The following is a 7,661-nucleotide window of genomic DNA, read 5'->3' on the forward strand; positions in this document are numbered from 1 at the left end:
CACACAAAGGGAGCATGAAAATAATAAAAACATAACATTTGTCTGGCAAGCTCCCATCCTATTTCAGTAGTCCAAGGCAGAAAATCCACTGTATTCTTGTATGCCAGTGAAATCGTATTTCCAGTGCAAGTACAGAAACAAGCCAGTCTGAAGGGCACCTTCCCAGCGGAGAATTAACCACCCTCATGCTGCAACTTCATCTTATGCTCAAACAGCAGTGCCCTCGCCATAGCTGTAGAGCAAAGCCAGTTGCTTCCAGTTCAAACCACCCTTTACAAAGAGCACCACAGAGCTCTGAGCATCTCTTGCACCATTCTTGTGGTTTCACCACTGCCACAAAATAGAGCACTGTCTTCCTGTAGTCTTTGCACTAAAAAAGGACACTTCTAACTATGGGGGCTTTTAGAAATGCCCTGTATTTTTCCCTGACCACATGACCAGAAAAGAGAAAGGATTGGAGAGAGGGTTCTTGGGGATGAGGGAAGCAGGGAAGAGGTTTCATGGCTCAGGGGCAGATCACTCATGCATTGCCTTCACTGCCTTTCCTCTGATTCAGCTGTGTGACACATTACACACAGGGCAGTATGCAGTAGCCCTAGTGCTTTCTGACCCCTTGGCACTGGGACCAGGACCTGCAACCAAGCCAAGCTGACAGCACAAACGCACATCAGGCTGCAGCAAGACCACAGCAGAGGCAGCCAGACCTGGGGACACCTGCATGTCCCCCTGCAGGGCTCAGTCACCAGGCTTGAAGCTGGGTCTGAAGGCAGGGCATGGGAAGAAGAGCAGATGCTTTTCCTCCCCCCTTACCCATAAAATTGAAAGATATCATTTTGTTTTCCCTTCAACCTAAAACCTTGCCCAACCTTTGCCCAAGGGACAATTGCACTAGGCAGGGTGGCACGGAGCTTACAGCCCCTGGAATGGAAATGGGGCCCTTGCCTGCTCAGGGAGCTACTCCAACAGGCGTTTCCTCATGCAGGATAGCAGGCACCATGATGGAGCTAAGAGATATTTTCTGGACACAGCGAGATGAATTATCCTGGCACTATCTGGTAGCTGTTTCTCATTTCTGACAATATTTAAAACTTAATTTGGGTTTGGGCAGTAACAAATAGGTCTCAGATCTCACCTGGCTTTGCTAATCTCTTGACCTAGGCATATCACATTTGTCCAAGGCTGTGGATCTCAACATTTTGCTATGTCTATTCTCTATTCTAGACAGACTGCTGGACGCTACCCTGATAATCCTGGATGGATCCTTGTTGAAGAAAGGGGAAAGCAAGAGCTCTGTGCCTTACTTGCAGCAAGCACAGTGTGAAAGTTGATCACATTTAGGCATGTTCTCCCAGCTAGAAGCCATAATGGACCACAGCCACAAAGAATTTGTATTCCCAGACACCTAATGGCAAGGGGGACATTCATTATTACTATTACAATTATTATTTTAAATATGAACTTAGATTTAAGTTACACACTCTAAATGCTGCTCATGATTGCTCTAGCACATATGCATCCGTGCATGTACATATACATTTATATGCTTGAGTCTCTATATAAATAAATAATCCCTTTAGACAGAACAGCATGACAGCAAAAGCTTTCAGATAAAAACATGGTGTGAAAATGTAGCATGTCTCTTCTCTTTATGTTCTATGGCAAATGCAAACGAAATTTATTGCTTAAAATATGTGCAATCATTTTTATCTGACTACCTGTAGATGCTCTATATGGCTCTGTACAGGAGTTCTCTCCTGCAGAGAATCTGGTTTATTACTAGCACACTTCCATTCTTTCACATGTCTTCATGAATTTGAAGGAGCTGCTTAGAATTTGTCACTTATTTTTAACAATATAATTTTCTTTGGAAGGAACATTCTTGCTAAGCTTGACATGTGATATTTAATCGCATATTGACCACTCAATATTACTTTAATGCTTCCTGTCAGTTACAGTACAGCAGGCAGGGTTCAAGCAACATGTTTGCCTGGAGTTCAGTATTCATTTAAATCAAATTTGTCAGCTTTCAGTTTTTTTAAATGTAATATTTTATTTTTATTAAATGGAAGTTAATAATGCCTTGTCAGGCCAAGGGCATGTTTAAATGTGAACAACTCAGATGTTAAGTGAAATTGAAGCCATAACACACTGTTAATGGAGTCATACAATCATCCTAATGCCAGCGTCTCAACTTAACACAAACACACTCTGGCTTCACGTTGGGTTATTTCAGGGAGCTTTTCAGATACAGAAAAGCACTCACATCTAACTGCATGCACACACACAAGTTGTTTTTACAAGCATATGCTCCTGGGCACAAGAGCCTACAACGGTACTTACACATACACACATGCTGTTTCTCCTCTTCACAAGGCATCCTGCTTGACTGGTGGCATTGCAGCTTGGGTTATGAGTGCTGTTCTTAGCTTCAGCTCTAGTTTTCAATGATGCTACCTACAGTGAATTTTTTGACAATGTTTATGTATGCAAGCACACATACAAACAACTTCTGTACAGGGAAGATGCACAACAAATATGTCTTCCTAAATACATGCAATTGAGTGAATGCTTGGGTGCATTATATACACGTCCATTTAATAACACAGTGTTCATGAATCACCAGGGTGGGATAGTTTCCTCTGCATGCACTACACAATGCAGGACACACACCCACAAGTGACAGCTGATCCTCTGCACCCTTCATCTTTACTCAAGTCAAGAGCTATCCCTCTTCCCACTCACAAAGAGGGATGGCATAGTAATGATGATCAGCCATCGTGTTACAGGGTAACAAGATGGACGAAGGCTTCTAAATACACCATGAACTGCAGCAACATAAAATAACTCAGTGGTGAAGCATCACGCCTTTAGGGAGCACTTCCCAGAATCAGGACCAGAACAAACCCATGCTGCACACTGTGACCATGCTTCCTAGTGCCACAGCCATGTCATTCAGGAAACGGTAACAGCATATTATGCCTTTCACCTCCTAAATCACCAGCTCCAAAGGGGTGTGGGTCAGCAGTGGCAGACCCATCCCCATCTGACAGCTGTGCCAAGGTGGTGGCAGCACAGAGGTGGCCTATGCACACCAGTGGCCCCATCACTGGTTCCCAGCACAGCTGACACTAATTGGCACCCACATCAGCAGCTCAGCATGAGGGGCCAAGGGCCAGTGGTCAGACACACACCCTGCTCCCCTGAGCAGGGCTGGAACAGGGGAGCTGTGCCCCCAGCACTTTCTGCAGCCACCACTGTTATTACAGAGCAGGATAACAACAGTGATAGAGGTGCACAGAGGTTATCCAGCACTTCCCAATGACATTTGAAAGGAAAGGGCACTGCTGCTATAGAGAGGCGTAGAGGTAGGAAGATTTGGGGCTGCACCACAGCCATACAGGAACCTTCCAAGCCCATGGCACCCACAGGCAGAACATGCCCGATCTGTGCTTCAGCAGGGATCAGTCAGGACACATGGGTTTCCCAGCAGGTACATGCATGACCTCCACAGTGGTGCAAGGAGCCAGTTCCCAAGCTCATGTCTGTCATGGCTGGTGCCCAGGGTCCCTGGTCAGTGCTGGTGGTGGGACAGCACCCAGCACAGAGCCCAGCTCAGGAACTGCTTAGTGCTGGATGCTGAGCTCCATCCCACACCTTTGTACCCTGATGTAATTCTTCTTTCACTGGGATTTTATCCTGGCTCCTCACATTGTTACCCAAGACCATAGATGCACGCAATATTTTGAGGTGGTGGGGCTGGAGCCAGGGCTGTGCTCCCCACCCCTTCCTGCTGCCTGAGAGCAAGCAGGGGACCCCCTGCAGGGCAAGGAAACAGCTGCACCCCATCACCTAGCTCAGCCCACTTTCCCACTAGGGGAAACACTTTCCAACATGCAGAGAGGTAGGGAAAACATCTAGTAGACAGTCAGGCATTTTATGGCCACCATGCTTGTTACCTTTGGGAGATCAGTAAGGTTTTCATGGTGGACCCATTGCAGCTGTGTTTGTAGGCCTTGCTTGCATCAGCCTGCTGTACACCTTGCGATACCAGAGCACTGCTCACCACAACAAGTGCTATGCGTCTCCTGCCCCAGGTTAGTGCCCCAGATTTATATTGGCACAGTGCAATTGGAGACAGCACAGTTACATTGTCATGGAACTGGTGTAAGAGAAAGTCAGCCCACAGAGATTCACATATTCATTCAGACTATCCAGACATAATAAGGCTGTCCAGATTCTAATGATCAAAAATGCATACAGTTGGCAATAAGGTGTATATATTAATTATAACTGCACAGTTCAAACATAAGCTACTTTGCACAAGAGTAATTAGAATTGCAATTGACCTTTTGCAGAAGCGTAGGGTTATGCTTAATTCTAGCCACCAGCATTCAAAACATTTATTTAAATACTATTCCTACTTCTTAACTCATAGCCATATATTGTTTGAAAGCTATTTTATAGCTAACAGAAAAGGACTCATTCCCCATGCAGGGAACATATGAAGGTCTGTTCTTTACACCAAACACTTAAGAGTGCAAGAAAACATTAATATATGAAAGCAAGCATAAAAAATAAATACACGTTTAAGAACTAAATGAATTGCCACCAGAAAAGCAGTTGTATTTATGCTTTATCTAAGAATGCTCTAATAAAAGAGATGACATTCAGTCACGTGATACTCCTACCTCTTTGCTTCTCTGCTTTTCTATACTGTTTGTTATTTCCCATAATGGCCAGGGGAATCCCTGTCCTTGATGAAGAACACCCATGCAAAGCAGTGTGACATCACTGTCTTCTTCCTTCCCAGCAGCCTGGGCTGAGCCTTCCCCAGAGCCAGCCTAAATGCCATCTCTCTCAGGGAGACAAAAGCATCAGCCAGCAAACACCTTTGCAGGAGGAAAATAGGAAAAGACCTCTCGATTTTAGCTGCTTTTTAGAGGCTACCAGATGTTTTGCAAGTCCTTCTCCATGCCAGTATATCTGACAAGAAAAATACCAGTAACTTTGAGGGCAAGGTTTGGAGGATCTATCAGAGAGCAGGAATATTTCATGTGAGCAGGGACAGCTGGGACAAGCCCACCGTTTGCAAACATCCCCGTAGTTGTGCTTTCAATAGGTGGCACTTATGAATAATAATATGCATAATCTATCTTGTGCCTAGGCAGGAGAGAAAACATAAGTGGACAAGCCTGAAGGCATGGCCGTCTATTAAAGGTTGCTTGGGAATTCTCTGCAGAGTTAGGGCAAAACTGTGCTGCTAAACACGGCTGGGGGATTTGCATGTTTAAGAAAACAGGACTAATTGAAAGTCATTCTCTTCTGGATGAGCGATTTACATTTCTTACAGATCAAATTATAGAGGGGAAAATACAGTTTTGCCCTTTTATTGCTTATTTGATTGCCAGCTTTTATTGCTAACTTTCTCTTTTATTAAAGAGATGCAGTACAGAACGTCAAAAAAACACCCAAGTACCAAGGCATTATACGCACCTAAAGTCTAAACCCTGCAGAAACACACAGCCCTGCTTTGTTCTGTGCCTGTTTGTATATACCTCGAGTTAAGTACCCAGGGCTCAGGATCTCAGTAATTAAATATAAAAACAGTTAGGAAATTGCATAAAAATCACTGTATCCTAGCTAGCACTGCAGATGTAACTCAGGTCTATTCCTCCCACAGTGGTAAGGAAAAATGTAGCCAATTTTAGAGTAGTCCAAGAAATAGTGAGGTAAGCAGCTCGGATTTTCCCCAGAGAAATAGCCAGACTAACCATTATTTTTTATCTGCTTACATTATGCTATTATGCTTTATTCCAAAAGAAAAAATGTGTTTTGTTTTGTGGTTTTTTTTTTTTTTTAAGAATAAGTACATTTTTAGCTCAGATGAACACACCTCCTTTGTGCTGCTAAGCAGAAAGCAGGTCCAGCCACATTCCCAATGCATTCTTGTTCCCTTGGGAGTACAAGGAATAACCTCTGCATCACAGGGAGGCAACAGAGCCCAGAAGAGCACTCTGCCACACCAGGACCAAGCCTTGCAGAGGAGAGACTCTGAACATTTACCTGCAAGCTAAGGGCAGGAGACAATGAGGAGCTCTTCAGGGAGACTTCAGGGACTCTTTAGGTGCAGACACCTCACTCATACAAGGAGAGGCTATCACCATTCTATAAAGAAAATAATAAATAAATAAATAAATAAAATAAACACAAGAGTAAGCAATTTCCAGACACATCAGTCAGCTTACATCCAGCTCCACTAGAGTCAGCACCCTCACCCCCTATATAGAGAGCAACAGCCGCTCATGTCACTACTAAGGCAAGAGCCCCTTCCTCAGTGCTTATCTGCCACACCTCGAGTAACCCAGCTGCAGGAGATTATCTGAGTACTGGTGTTTTAATTGAAAATGGCTGTACTAGGAGCAGAGAACCTCATTGTGTTAGTACTAATAATAGGTGCATGGGGGATAGGAGGGAACAGCAGCAGTTTAACAACATGTAGCACAGCTGGTAGCTGTGTAAGCCAATGTGCACATACACACACACACACACAAAACAAAACAAAAAAAAAAAGACAGTAACAAGAATCTGAGAAAGCAAACCTCGTGGGATGGATAATGCATCAAACATTTCAGTTTCACTATTGCTGTTGGCCAAAGGAGAATCTACCAGCATGGGAAGAAACCCATCTCCAATCTTGCTGAAGCCCGAGGAGGATGACCTCAGGGGCAGCTGATGTGGTTGCGCCCTGCTGTCCCCTCACAGCAGGGGTTGTGCCAGACTGGCTGCTAGCCTGAGTGTCCCATCTCCACCTCTGGGTGCTGCCAGGGAGCAGAAACTAGTGCTGGGAAGGGGAGGGGGAGGCAAGAGGCACCCAGTATCGGGATTCCTCTGCTGCTAATCATCACTGTGCATGTGAACTGTGTGTAAAGCGTTCCCATGTCAGAGCTGTAGTTGTACATAGGTGTAAATTACTGTACAGGGTTCAAGGCAGCACTCAGCCATGCCCAAGCTGCCTAATTAGCAGTTGTTAGTGTGGCAGAACTATAAAGTGCTAATATTCAAATGTTATGACTGGGCTGCCTCTTGCCAAAATCCACAAAGTGTTTGGAAGCTGGCTGGCATTACAGACTAAACTCTCTCTTCCCTTGCAAGTGGAGGATCAAAGGCAGATGTGCTAATTAACCCTTCTTTTGAGTATATCTATGGTAAAACCACAGCACCATATCCATGATGCCACTGCTGCACTGCCTGGCCACAGGATACGATACTGCAGTGGCAGTCCCCTTTCAGTTCAGCCTCTCTCTGTTCCAAGCAAGGCAGCCCCCTAATTTGGGAACTGCTGCTCTGGGTATCAAGGATGAAGAATTGAGTATTTGTGTGTAGGTCTATTATTGTAAAGCAAAACCCTTTGCCTTGCACAGCCAACCTCCAGAACACAGCCTATGGGACTGGAGAAAAGCATCCATGTAACATATACTACTTGACATTGCCCATGGCTAAATGTGGGGAACAAGATGTTCTCTGTGGCCATACCAGGCTCCCTCAGTCATACCCGCTTTAATCCAAACCCCTCTGCAAGGAGACGTCCCTGGCCGCGGTTTCTGTTGTGAGCAATGACAGAAGGGAGAGCACAGCGTGCATCTGCTGAAGCATGGCAAATG

At 44.9% G+C, this 7,661-nt stretch overlaps 1 long non-coding RNA gene across 6 annotated transcripts in view; it reads right to left on the reverse strand.

Moving 5' to 3' along the window:
- LOC311440644 overlaps positions 1-6,386 on the reverse strand; it is a 9,982-nt gene extending 3,596 nt beyond the window's left edge. For 2 of the 6 annotated variants that reach the window (XR_014695510.1, XR_014695511.1), the window contains exons 1-2: positions 6,064-6,240; positions 2,341-2,454 (exon numbers count right to left, since the gene is read on the reverse strand). This is a non-coding gene — a long non-coding RNA (uncharacterized lncRNA). The other 4 variants (XR_014695507.1, XR_014695508.1, XR_014695509.1 and 1 more) reach the window with 4 other exon arrangements.
- Between the last annotated feature and the right edge of the window lie 1,275 nt (positions 6,387-7,661).

Source organism: Aythya ferina, assembly GCF_964211825.1.
Source record: "Aythya ferina genome assembly, chromosome: 8".
In the NCBI taxonomy this organism is placed as follows: Eukaryota; Metazoa; Chordata; class Aves; order Anseriformes; family Anatidae; genus Aythya; species Aythya ferina.